Below are 14,141 nucleotides of genomic sequence, written 5' to 3'. Positions count from 1 at the left end.
GTTGAGCTTCAGACCATATTTTGCGCTCTCCTCTTTCACCCTCATTAAAAGGTTCTTTAATTCCTCTTCACTGGCAAGTACTTCATACATATCATCAGGGTGTCAGCAGTTCCATTGAGAATTTGGATATGGATGTCGCAAATTCAATGGCCAAGGAGGTGAAGAACAACAACTGGAAAGTAGGTTTGGAATTGGATAGGGTGGTGAATAAAACAGGGACGAAGCTGCCCAAGGCCTGGGTAGCCCTTGCAGGATCTCACTCCCAGATGACTATTTTTGCACATGAGAAATCTCAGGAGGACACTTATGGTTTTGTGAGGCAAGAGGTCTTCTGTGAATACTACAGGTGAGCAATATTAGCCCTCTACAGCCACAAGTGGCCACTCAGAGAAAGTAATGAGACGAGTACCCTTAATAGAGACATCCTTGTTCTTTGCAGCACAGTATATTATAAAGTCACCAGCATTTGGCAGAGAGAAATAGATAAGCATGCTTTAGGTGACGTGTAAAGTATTGTGTGCTTCCCCTTTTCTGACTTGCAGGAAATTCAGGGAGGCCTTTAAAAATGGAGGGAGCATATTTCAGAAGACAAAGAGCTGTGTACATACCATAGATTTAAAGCACATGATTTAAAGCGAATAATTCTGGGAGCTGTAGTTTACCCTACACAAAGCTATAATTCCCAGCACTCTTAATAAACTATAATTCCCAGGATTCTTCAGAACAAAACCCTGTATAAGCAAAGATATGTTTTTGTTCTCCTGTGGCAAGACTGAAGCACATAATAGTTTCAGAGCAAGTTATTTCAAGGCAGGCAACTGTTTCACAAAACAGAGACACTGCTTGCTCAGGATTCGAAAATATTAAAAGGATGTTCTTGGCAAATAAATTGATGGAATGTTCCACCCCCAAAATGCAGACCCCTTTGATATTAAAATTGGGTCTAATTTTATTCTACAAAGTTTCAGTGTCCATTGCAAATGCAACAAGGGAGAGCCCTCCTTCATTCCTCTCTTAAGGTGTAGCCTCAGAGAAGACAACCCGTTCATCACTATTATTGCCAACAACCTCATGTATAGTGCAAAAATCATTTTCCAAATGCCATGTATTTAAACAACATTTTTAAAAATGCCCACAACACACCATTAAAAGTTTGGTCTGTGTCTAGAGATACCACATTTTTCTGAAGTCACAGTATATCGTACTGAATGCCCTTTGGATCAAGTCAGCAATATTCCATTTGGGAATAAAGCCTGTCTGATCTAAGCAATAAATGCATTTAACATGCACAATGTAATTGGCAGTAACAATTTGCTGGCCGCATCCCTGACCATATATCTGAAGGAGCGTCTTTACCCCCATCGTTCTACCCAGACACTGAGGTCCGGTGCTAAGGGCCTTCTGGCAGTTCCCTCACTGCGAGAAGCCAAGTTACAGGGAACCAGGCAGAGGGCCTTCTCAGTAGTGGCACCCACCCTGCAGAACACCCTCCCACCAGATGTCAAAGAAAACAACAACTACCAGACTTTTAGAAGACATCTGAAGGCAGCCCTGTTTAGGGAAGCTTTTCATGTTTGATGAAGCCGCCCAGAGTGGTTAGGGAAGCCCAGCCAGATGGGCGGGGTATAAATAATAATAATAATAAATAATAATAATAATAATAATAATAATAATAATAATAATAATAATTGGCTATGCTTATGGGAGTCCAGTGACTTATGGACTCCACAAGCTTCTCTTCCCTCACAAGAATGGAAGCCTGTTTATGTGTGTGTCGTGTGGGCAACACTATAAACTTTGTTTATAGCACTATAAACAGTGGGTGGCGCTGTGCTCTAAACCACTGAGCCTCTTGGGCTTGCCAATCGGAAGGTCTGCAGTTCGAATCCCTGCAACGGGGTGAGTTCCCGTTGTTTTGCCCCAGCTCCTGCCAGCCTAGCAGTTCGAAAGCACATCAAAGTGCAAGTAGATAAATAGGTACCACTCTGGTGGGAAGGTAAATGGTGTTTCCATGCACTCTGGCTCCCGTCAAAAAATTATTGATTAAAATAAATCTACATTGAAATGCTGATGAATTTTCATGAGATGAAAAAGGCTAAGAAATGTGGGGAACGATATTAAAGAAGGAGAGAATGAGAACTGAAAGAACAAAAATTCACAGATTCTTCCTTCCTTAGTTGAAACAGAGTAAAAACGGGTTTGTTATGTAACAGTGTGTGTGTGTGTGTGTGTGTGTGTGTGTGTGAGAGAGAGAGAGAGAGAGAGAGAGAGAAGCAATATGATAGCCAGAAGGGAGAGGCATGGTTTATATAAAACCCAGTCTGGCACAATCCATGGATTTCTTCCTAGGAAAAAGTTATGAAACTTTTGGCAAACTTTTCATTGGCTCAAAAGCACAACAGAGTGGTAAATCAGCCACTTGATCTGTGTGGAGCTGAATCCAATACGGTCCCCCTGGAAAAAGTGAGTTCTTTTTGCATTCCTTTCTCTCCTTCCCTCTGCTGTTTTGTCTTTTCCTCATTATCTAAAGGAACCTGATTTGCATCTTTCTTCCATTGTTGTGTGGACCAGTTCTTGGATTCCTGTCTCCTGCCACACCCAGTTGCTGCTGTTTTCTTTCCTAACTGGTGAAAGAGAAAATGGAGGGTGAGACTGCCATAAGGATTCCAGGAACAGCACTAACTTTTAACCCCTCTGCCTATTTTCATCAGAGCACCAGGAATACCATGTGATTTGATTTACCGGTAAATACACCGTGTAGCAAGCAGACCAAAGCTGATCCCACTGTTTTCTAGTTTTCCTGCAATGGACTTCAAATTCACATTCCTAACCTACAGAAACGGGTGTGGGTCAGGTATGGAGCAACCAGGATGGCGGTAGGGCTGCCAATTTTTCAGCCAGCTGCTGCAGCTGTGCCTGTAAGAAATACTTGCACGTGAACTGTTTAAGCCCATGCCTAAAAACACTTCATATGCAGATTTGGGCTTTTGTTCAAATGTTGAAAGAGCAGATCAATCCATTTCCACTCACCAGCCTGTCATCCTGCCCGGTCCAATTAGCGATCCTTATGCGGTGATATGCAAAACATAATTAATGGTTGCCTCCAGAATGTCAGCACAATTAAATTCATACAAGGCACACTGCAGCCATGGTGCTGCAAATCTACTTCAAACACAATAATGGACTTTATGGGAAGTTGTGAATTAGGGTGGATTCAGGAGGAATGCTCTTTCCCATATAACCCCCTCCAAATAAATCAGAACAAATGCTCAATAAAGTTCAGGCATAGTGTTCCCATTACCACCTTACAGAACAGTGACGTTATTTTTTTCACTACTACATTTCACAGTTCTGCCACCTTCTCCTTGATGTTCACATAGGCTGTTCATTTCTGTTTCTGTACTAACCAGGGGGTATTGATGGGGGTAGGGAGTGGGTGGCGCTATGCTCTAAACCACGGGACCTCTTGGGCTTGCTGGTTGGAAGGTCGGCATTTCAAATCCATGCGATGTGAGCTCCCTTTGCTCTGTCCCAGCTCCTGCCAACCTAGCAGTTCGAAAGCATGCCATTGCAAGTAGATAAATAGGTACCACTGCGGCGGGAAGGTAAACGGCGTTTCCATGAGCTCTGGTTACTGTCATGGTGTCCCGTTGTGCCAGAAAGGGTTTAGTCCTGCTGGCCACATGACCCGGAAGGCAGGCTGTGGGCAAACGCCAGCTCCGTCGGCCTAAAGCGAGATGAGCAACCCCATAGTCACCTTAACCGTCCAGGGCTCCTTTACCTTTACCTTTTTTATTATTGATGGGGGTGAGGGATGTGATTCCCTTGGCAAACATGTTCACATTTTTGCTAGAGAAAAATTAGGAGTGACTTAAGGACTCCTTTTGGCATGAAGCTGGGTTGAGAAACAACACCTCAATTTATAACAAAGTGCAGGATACACAATGCATTTTGGGTAACGTCCTGTGAAAACACAATAAAAACATGACACTGGTAATACAGTGAATGCAGTGATCGGGAACGTGGCCACAGTCTTGGTCTAAGCATTGTGCCAGCAAATCAGGATGGATTCTCAATAAACAGCTCATCTGGAAGAGCCCATGGTGTGAGACCCCTATTCATATCTGAAACTCAGGGCTGCCATTGGAGCACCAGACTCCTTCCTCCTGCATCACATGCCCATCCTCCTCTGAATCACCTATAGCCTTACTGCAGGGGGAAGGGGAATGACGTGTGCAGCTATCAAAGCAGTACCCCTCTCTTCTCCATGTCTATGTCCGATTTATATGAATGGTTATTAGAATTTGCACATCACATCTGTTCTGGGCACAGAGGGAGAGGTTGTGTTCACTGTGCAAATGCCAAGTTAGCAATTCTGTCACTGCACTGCCCTCTCGTGGCAAAAATAAGGACACACAAATTGTTCTACTAAAAACTGTGTATACTGTATCCGCTGTGCTTGTGGGCTGTTATATGTAGGCAGTACCACTCGTGCAATTAGGACCAGAATCTCTGAGCATAGGTCCAAAATACATAACATATGTTTAGACGCCCATTAGTCCAGCATTTCCAGCAAGCAGCCCATACAGAGAATAATCTGAGTTTTTTTTAATCTTGTGGACCTTTAAAAAACAACCTTTTAGAACTGTAGATATACGAAGAGCCTTGTTACAGAAAGAGTATAAATTAATATTTCAATTAGGAACCTTATATGCAAAGGGTTTGAATACTGAATTCGATCTAGAATGCTATCTATGAGTGTACTGTTGTTTGGTTGTAACAGAAAAGTGGTGCTGCAGCTTTAACCATGTAATCATGTGATGATTGATTCTATACTCCTGTATTGTATTTAACTGCTTGTTATGAGTCTGAACACTAGTTGTGCCTGTGAATACTTTCTTTATCTTGAGCAAACCATTTTGTATGATTGGGTAAGGTATAGTATAAGACTGATCTTTTCTAATTTTTATGGTTTACCACACATTGTAATTGGAGTGCTATTTTGTATCATGCAGCTTTTTGGACTGATGAAGCGTGTAGCGAAACCTGTAATAAATCCGGAGAACAGGTCTCTTTTTGCCCACTTGCGTTATTCTCACCAGGGTGGTGGCTTTGATTTGCCTTCCCGTGATTGATCCATGTACCCGGCTTTGTGTTTCCAACTCAAGACCCATTGAAGAACATCTCATCCAGCTCAATCTTTGAAAAACAGCTTTGAAAAACTTTTTCATATTCTCCAGAGTGCTACCCTTGCCGTTGTGGCAGTATGGGGTTGCCGTTCTGTGATTGGACTTACGCTACTTGTTGAATGGTTCATTTATCCAGTCCGTATAACGTTTAGTGTACATGTAATTTGTTAAGATAGAGTTGTACACTTATCCACTCCATGTTTACATTATCTCCAGGCTTTGTCTTGCACATGGCACCTTAGTATGTTTGTTTTTTGAATGGTTATAAGTCTATCTCTATTCTAGCTATTATTCTAGTAAATTTGGTTTTCTGCTTATAAGCCAGTTTGTGGTGTTGTTGTTGTTTTGTTGTTTCTTTATCTGCTGCCATAACTTATTTTATGCATTATAATATGTATTATGTATTATATTATACATTATAATTTATATTACAATCCTAGGTGCTAGGAAGAATGAGGCTGTCCGAAGACGCCTGTTGCCTATTCCTTGCAGTCCTGCTGGTTGATCTACTCCCTGAGTCATCCTGCGGCAACAACCCCCGCTATGAGAAGTTCCTGAACCAGCACCGAGACGAGCCCAGGAGCCGCTTCCACGGCCGATACTGCAACACCCTCATGGGCAGCCGTGGCCTGACCAAACCTGAGTGCAAGGAGGTGAACACTTTCATCCACGGCTCCAAGCGGCAGATCCGGGCCGTGTGTGCCGAAGGAGGGCTTCCCTCGGGGGAGCTGCGGAAGAGCCGGCAGCACTTCAGAGTCACCACTTGCACGCTCCGGGGGGGGCTCCACTCGCCCACCGTGCGAATACAAGGAGAACATTTCACCCAGGTACATCGTCATTGGCTGCGAAGGCGGCTGGCCGGTGCACTATGATGAAAGCCAGATTGTGACCTCTCTTTGAAGCACCATTGGTTGACCTGAAGGAATCTCTCTTCCCTGTGTATTCATCAAATTCTGCATCCCAGTATCCCAGTCAAAACAAAGCCCAAGTACATGAAATAGCTGTGCTCACATTAATCCTTTGATACCTTACCTTGCCTCGACTTTTCCTTCCCTCTTTATTTCCCACCTCCCCTATTCTCAAATAGATTGTAAGCTCACTGGGGCAAGGAGTCGCCTTTAATGTTTGTTGCTCTGCAAAGCGCTGTGTATACGGATGACACTGTTTCAACGCTAATATTGTCATTGTTAATCATGGCCACCACCATGGGATCAAGATTGAATCATATGCAGATTAGGCCCACTGAAATCAATAGGGCTTCACTGAGTCATCACTGGTATTCCAAACAGTAAGGAGACTACCCTAAATATGAATGAGACTGAATCTGATCCAACAAGTTTACACAGTGGTACCTCGGTTTTTGAACGTCTCTGTTGATGAACATTTCGATTTTCGAAATGCTTCAGTTTTCGGATATGCCTTCCGAAGACAGCTTCCACTGAATGCAAGATCCTGTGGCCTAGCTGTCAGCTATTGAGTTTTTGGTTTTCGAACGTTTCAGAACTCAAACCGTCTTCCGGAACAGATGACGTTCGAAAACCGAGGTACCACTGTAATATCATTTTACAGAAATAAGTGACAATGTGCTGGAATATACTGTATTCAGCACATGTGATTGGGAAGTATCCTGGCAGCGCTACGAGTTAGCATGACATTATTGAATTGTATCGCTTTGAAGAATTTCTTGCTGCTGTTTGCTTTATTTCTGTGCTTTTGTGTTTGGTGTTATAATGATTGTGATGTTTTATTTTCAACGCTGTTGTGATTATTGTGAGCCACTGCTCACAATATATATATGCTACACATATATTGGCTGCACATGTAAAAAGAAAAGTAAGGACTATATAAATACACATTAAAAACCTTACAAACCTTTTTTATTCATTATCTTTAAATTAGAAGTGAATAAAACATTGCATATGAACAAATTAAAGGCTCAAGTTTGTTTCTTAATCATTCATTTTGTGGCATATATTTTCACCCAGATCTAGTTTTTCTTAGTTGATGACATTCAGGACAGGCATCAGTCAGGTTTCCAGTCACAGAAATCTGCTATCATCAAATCCACTTTTTCTGTGCTGGAGAACTCTCGACCTTCTTCCCATCTTTCAATGTTCTTAAACACTCCTGCTCCCTCTTGGATTTAGGCATACTAGTTTAGGAAATCTTAATTTAAACATTTTTCTATAACCAGGCTTTAGGCGGATTAACATTCTATGTCCTTTTAAATGTGTTTGTGGTAAGGGGGGTTATTGTTTTGTTTTGTTTGTTTTATTATGTATTTTGTGTTCTCATTTTGTATCTTTATGTTGTAAACCGCTCTGCGATCTTCAGATGAAGGGCGGTATACAAATAATAGTAATAGTAGTAGTAGTAATAATAATAATAATAATAATAATAATAATAATAATAATAATAATGCACAAATCCTTTTTAGCTTTTCTTTTCCATCCATTCATCTTAGTACAGATGGGACACAACTGGCCTCCCAGATATTGCAGGAATACAGCTCCCACAATCTTTGGCCATTGGTCATTCTGGCTGGGGCTGATGGGAGTTGGAGTCCAACAACATCCAAAGAGCAGCAAGTTAGGAGAAGGCTGACTTCGTGGGAAAGTGATGCAAACTTGGCAGATGGCTTGATTGCAGTCTCCTTGCTCCCAGGAAGCAGTTCTCCCTGAGGCTAACAAGCCAACAAAGCCAAACTGTGTTGGAATTCCCTATTCCTATTTGGAAGTTGCATCCAAGCATTCCAAGGAGGTTCAAAACAATAAGTCAGAGCCCTTGGGCACTGTTGCTATTGAAAGAATATTGATTCCTGGCCCCCTACTATTATGAGAACATGGGACAAGCTAGCAGCACATCACTCAATGACGAATATTTGAACGAATGTGCTGCAAATTCCTCAAATTCACATCAAAGGGTTCAGAATTCCTGAATGACAGGGAGAAAGCGAGAAACCAAGAGGGATTTTGAAAAAAATCCAGGGCTTAATAAGAGACAGGGCCCATCCCATAAAAAGCAACAACACAGGAAGTTGCATTAGGCTGAGTCAGAACTCTGGTCTATCTAGTTTAGTATTGTCTGCACCAAGTGGAAGTCATTCTCGAGGGTTTCTGACTAAGGTTTCTCCCATCCATACCTGAAGATGCCAGTGAATCTAAGCAATTCAGTCTCTTAAGCTTAAGCCAAGAAATAGTATTCTCTATGAAATTCAATATCAAGATACGTATCAAGGCTTTGAGTTTAGACCACTGAAGAAACCCAGAAAAATACCTTGGGAGTGTGTTACCTGCAAGCCCCAGTAAAAGGGCCCCATTGGGGGCGAACAGCGGCCTCTTGATTACTTGGACTGCCAGAGTGAAACAGGTGCAAAATGTCTACAACTTTATTAACTTGTCTACAACTTTATTTATTAACTTGTCTACAACTTTATTAACATCCATCTACAACTTCACTAGCATCTCTCGGTATTGTGAACAACATTGAAATTACCTTTTGTTGGTATCTTCATGAACTTACCCAAAAAGATAAAGAAAACAAAAGACTGAGCTAAGTACTTGAAAAATCCATTGAAATAAGATATTATAAGTTCATCTTAGGTTGGGTAGTTTGTAAGTCTCTTTGGCTTTGGATAAGTTTTTGTATTTTTCTCAGAAGATTGATAAAGAATGGGGGGGCACCAGGGGGTGCATTGGAAGATGGCTGACAATAACATCTCTCCGACACACACGAGGTAATTAAGAGGCTGCTATGGGAGGTATGCAGCCTTCCCGGGGGATGGGGGGATGGGGGGGACTGCCTTGCCAGCGGTGTCCATAATTCACCCCCAGATTCGAAAGAAGGGGGTGTGGACACTTGGCACAAGCCCTCGTGTGAAGTCGGCTCTTCCTGACGCTGTCTCCAATCAGTGCACTGGTTCGCTTTGGCTCGAAATATATAATTGGAAATACATAATTGGAAAGAAGCTAAAGCACATACATCAAGCGAAGATCGGGAGTAAAGACTGCTGATTAATGGATCTCTGTGAGCGGAGCGACGGGCGGGACAAATAAATCAAGTGATGAATCACCATTAAAAGACTGGTATGTTTGGAGTGTTTGGAGTGAAACGGAAAGGGGGTGGAGGAAAAAAACTTTTTTTTTTTTGCCTTATGTGAGTATTAATAACCCTCCACCTGAGAGAGAAGAATCGTTGCAATTTATTAATCACAAGCAGGAATTCAAGAACTGTGTGGAGTGAATTATTGATCAAAGAGAGGATGGTTAACATCGGAGAACAGAGGAAAGTTTTATGACGCAGTTTCAAATGGCGTCTCGCCAAGACAGGCTTGCCTAAGAAGGATGGGGGGAGGAGGACCAGGGTCATCGGAATGCGAGTGGTTATCGGAATGTGATCTAGACCTGGCAGAGCCCTCTGAGATATGTTTGGCAAGCCTGGGGGAATCAATGGACAGACTGAGGGAAAGTTCTTTACGGAGGTGTGGAAATGGCATCTGTCCTTATGCGATATGATTTTTGGAGAGTTAAAACCCAAACAGAGGATGTTTGTTTTCAACCTGCTTGTGAAGATTATCGGAGATCGCAAAGAAAGGAATATATTATAAGAACAAGAAGATGAGGAAAGTAACAAAGAGACTATCTGGACAGAACTGGATAGAACTGTCTAATTAAAGCAGCAATATAAGTGATGTTTGGACCCCTTTTCGGAGCTTGAAGTATGGGTACCCCCAACAAAAATTTAAAAATCTGGCTGTATAATTTGGAACTAATGTGATTTGGAAATAATGTGATTTGATCGGCCTGTTAATAAAAATTATATTTTTTTAAAAAAAGAAGATTGATAAAGAATGCATAATCATTTTGGTAATTACAGTGGTACCTCGGGTTACATACGCTTCAGGTTACATACGCTTCAGGTTACATACGCTTCAGGTTACAGACTCCGCTAACCCAGAAATAGTACCTCGGGTTAAGAACTTTGCTTCAGGATGAGAACAGAAATCGTGTGGCGGCGGCACAGCAGCAGTGGAAGGCCCCATTAGCTAAAGTGGTGCTTCAGGTTAAGAACAGTTTCAGGTTAAGAACGGACCTCTGGAATGAATTAAGTACGTAACCAGAGGTACCACTGTATTGTGTGCATATTAGTCACCAATGTGTTGCATGAGTCGTACTACAAAAGGGAACACAGCTCTTTCTATCTGGGGCAACAATTAAGATGAGGCCACCATCTCATTGTGTTGTTTTGGAAAACACAGCTCTAAGACAATGGGATTTCACGTTTCAACATGCCCTACTACTTTGAATATGAGACTGTCGCTTGTCAGTAATTACTAGGAAGCATTGGGATAGGAATTGATTTCGACACAAATCACTTCCTGGTCTCTTCCCTCTGCCCTCTTTGCCCTGCCTAGCTGCTTACTGTATAGAAAGCTCCTTGTTGACCAGAGTCGGAGGCAACTAGCTCCTTCCAACCGGAGTGTGATCCATTTCTTTGACGTGGAGCTGAACCCAGTGGCAGGTAAGTGAAACCTTGCCTGGTGCTACATCCAGGGCTTTTTCCAGCCATAACTCAGTTCCGGCACCTTTCAGGTGGACACCAGAGGCGTAACATGGACAGGGTGAGACTGGCAGGGTGGCAGGAAGATGCAACAGGCATGCACCCTTCCAATCAGTCCAACTGGGCTGATTGGAAGGATGTTTGTCTGCCCTGCTGCATCCTCCTCGACTGCTGCTGGGCACCATTGCCATTGTAAGAGAATGAGGGAGGGACATCCATTAATATGTGCATGCAGCTGATGGGCATAGCATAAAATTTGAAGGAGGCAGGAATGTCTCAGGGTAAAGGCCAGATTGTAAGGTGATATAGGGTAAGAGGTGAACTACATGGGGCCAAATGAGATGTGGGAGATCTGTGATCAGGACCTCCTATGCATGTTGTTGTGGCGATCACACAGGGTCCCCAGATGTTTCACCATCTATTGATCCCTGTGCCACCACTTTATTTCTCGCTGCCACCACCCAGCCCCTACCTGGTATAATACTGAGTCCAGTCAGGGTTAAATTGGAACATAAACTTTTGTTTATTTATTGCAGTTTAACAAGCGTGTGGTTTCATAAACGGTATCAGTCAATTACACACACGGGGGTGCCTATCCAGACCTATAACTTCCACTACCTGCTCTCACTCACTAACCCACCTCTCAGATATTTACTTGTCTTCCTAGCCCCTAAATATTCCTGACTCAGCTTATTTTGCTACACTTACTCAACCTACCCACAAACTCTATCCCAATTCACTCCCACTCCAACCAACCACCCAACTCCCAACTAACTCCTCCCTTTACCTCTCCCAAAGCTGGTTTTATAGTCCCTCTGACTCCACCACTGGGTCCTGATTGGGTCACATGTTTAACTATTTCACCTCCAGCACTCTCATATGTTAACATCACAGTTGCTCACTTGAAGGTAACAGCAATCACTGCACCACATTGGCTCTGTAATTAGCAAATAAGAATAATAATTTACTATTTATACCCCACCCATCTGGCTGGGTTTCCTCAGCCACTTTGAGTGCCTCCCAACAGAATATTATTATTAATAATAATAAAAGCGATAAAACATCAAACATTAAAAACTTCCCTAAACAGGGCTGCCTTCGGATGTCTTCTAAAAGTCAGATAGTTGTTTATTTCCTTGACAGCTGATGGAAGGGTGTTCCACAGGGCAGGCACCACCACCGAGAAGGCCCTCTGCCTGGTTCCCTGTAACCTCACTTCTCACAGTGAGGGAACCGCCAGAAGGGCCTCGGAGCTGGACCTCAGTGAATGATGGGGATGGAGATGCTCCTTCAGGTAGTGTGGTGGAGTCTCCTTCTTTGGAGGTCTTTAAGCAGAGGCTTGACAACCATATGTCAGGAGTGCTCTGATGGTGTTTCCTGCTTGGCAGGGGGTTGGACTCGATGGCCCTTGTGGTCTCTTCCAACTCTATGATTCTATGATTCTAGGTATGCTGGGCCGAGGCCATTTAGGGCTTTAAAGGTCAGCACGAACATTTTGAATTGAGCTCAGAATCAAGTAAATTGGTTTATAAAAATTAGGCATTGGGGGGGTATCTGGACTGTGATCATGGTAGCAGAGGCAGGGGGCTCTTTATCTCTCGCTCCTCCAGTCTGGTCCAAATCTCGCTCACACGCATAACAGGTCAGTGTTAGAAAAAAAGCAAATGTTCTGACTTCCTTTCTCTGGTCCTCGGACCCTAGTCAGCACAAAGAGTCCTTGAAAAAGAGTACTTTGCAGAATTCTGCTTTTATTCTTAAAAGTCTTTTATCTGCAAAACGACCAACCAACTGTACAGACATCAACACCACCAACTTTCTCTAACCAACCAACCCACACCCAACACTAACACTGACCACTCTATATATACAGGTACAATTATGTCAAAGGTTGCATGAGGCATTGTAGGCCGCTTACTTAGTTCTTTTAGCATTAAAGAAACAGCGGCCAATTTTTAGCCGTGACATAACACACCTGATATTTGAGTCAAAGGGGGCAGGACCTCCCATTCGTGCCAATCATATTTAATTTTGTTTCCATAGAAGCTTCCCACAAACACTCCAGATTCTACCACTACATTATCTGTAAGGTGTATAAAGGTTCTTGTCGTCCCTCCCTTAAGAAATAGGCATCTCTTCAACGTTTCCTTTTTTCTTCCTCTTCCTTTTCCTCCCAGTAGATTCTTGGACGCCGCCATGCTGGTCTCTCGCTGCCTGCTGGTTCGTCTGGCCGTCCTTTTCAGCGTCGTCCTGGTGCAGTCCTGCGAAGGGCAGTCTTGGGCCGCTTTTCAAAACAAGCACATCAATTACCCCAAAACCTCAGCCCCCAACCTCAATGCCTACTGCAACCTCATGATGGTGCAGAGGAAGCTGAATCCAGCAGTGTGCAAATTCACCAATACTTTCATCAACAACCCCACGGATTCTGTCCAAGATGTCTGTGGCAATGGCGGGAAGCAGTTCAAGGATAAATTATATGACAGCAACAATCCGTTCTCCATGACCATCTGCAGGTTCATCAATGGTAAACCTCCTAATGACTGCAAATACAAAGGCACAGTTACCTCCAGACGCATTCGTGTCACCTGCGAAAACAAGAAGCCCGTTCATCTGGCAAAGCTGCTGTGATAGGCAGAAAACCACACAAGCCATGCTCTGCCCATTGAAGCCAGAATGCTCATTTGGCCATTTCTACCTGCAACACATCCACATTATTGGCTTTTCCTAGTTTAACAGTCATTTGCCCTTTCCAGGGGACCTTGGGAGCTGTGGCTCTAAGAGCAATGATGCCAAGCTTCTAACTAAGTATTCGGTTGGTTTCTCTTAATGATTATTCTCTCAATAAAGCTCATTCTATCAGAAGCAAAAAAAGTGTGGCTCTGTACCTACATTTTGTCTATGAACAGTTTACAGCAGGGGTCAGCAAACTTTTTCAGCAGGGGGCTGGTGCACTGTGTCTCAGACCTTGTGGGGGGCCGGACTATATTTTGAAGGGGGGGGGAATGAAAGAATTCCTGTGCCCCACAAATAATCCAGAGATGCATTTGAAATAAAAGCACACATTCTACTCATGGAAAAACACCAGGCAGGCCCCCAAATAACCCAGAGATTTTAAATAAAAGGACACATTCTACTCATGTAAAAACACACTGATTCTCAGACTGTCCGCAGGCTGGATTTAGAAGGCGATTGGGCCAGATCCAGCCCCCAGCCTTAGTTTGCCTAATAATAATAATAATAATAATAATAATAATAATAATAATAATTTATTTATTATTTATACCCCACCCATCTGGCTGAGTTTCCCCAGCCACTCTGGGTGGCTCCCAATCAATTATTAAAAACAATACAGCGTTAAATGTTAAAAGCTTCCCTGAACAGTGCTGCCTTCAAATG

The 14,141-nt window shown here is 43.0% G+C and overlaps 2 pseudogenes across 3 annotated transcripts; both read left to right on the top strand.

Moving 5' to 3' along the window:
• The first annotated feature begins 2,401 nt into the window (after window positions 1-2,401).
• On the top strand, window positions 2,402-7,122 carry LOC309517164 (ribonuclease pseudogene; annotated as a pseudogene). Its single transcript, XR_014224598.1, has 3 exons — window positions 2,402-2,463; window positions 2,567-2,627; window positions 5,630-7,122. The product of XR_014224598.1 is annotated as a ribonuclease pseudogene (transcript).
• A 2,979-nt stretch (window positions 7,123-10,101) lies between these two features.
• LOC309517167 (ribonuclease pancreatic pseudogene) lies at window positions 10,102-13,616 on the top strand (annotated as a pseudogene). Of its 2 annotated transcripts, none has more exons than XR_014224596.1 (2): window positions 10,102-10,709; window positions 12,926-13,616. The product of XR_014224596.1 is annotated as a ribonuclease pancreatic pseudogene (transcript). The 2 variants fall into 2 exon arrangements; XR_014224597.1 differs by having other exon boundaries at window positions 12,923-13,616.
• Window positions 13,617-14,141: the final 525 nt, after the last annotated feature.

Source organism: Podarcis vaucheri, assembly GCF_965113315.1.
Source record: "Podarcis vaucheri genome assembly, chromosome: 13".
NCBI lineage: Eukaryota > Metazoa > Chordata > Lepidosauria > Squamata > Lacertidae > Podarcis > Podarcis vaucheri.
This window is presented reverse-complemented; position numbering and strand designations above follow the sequence as displayed.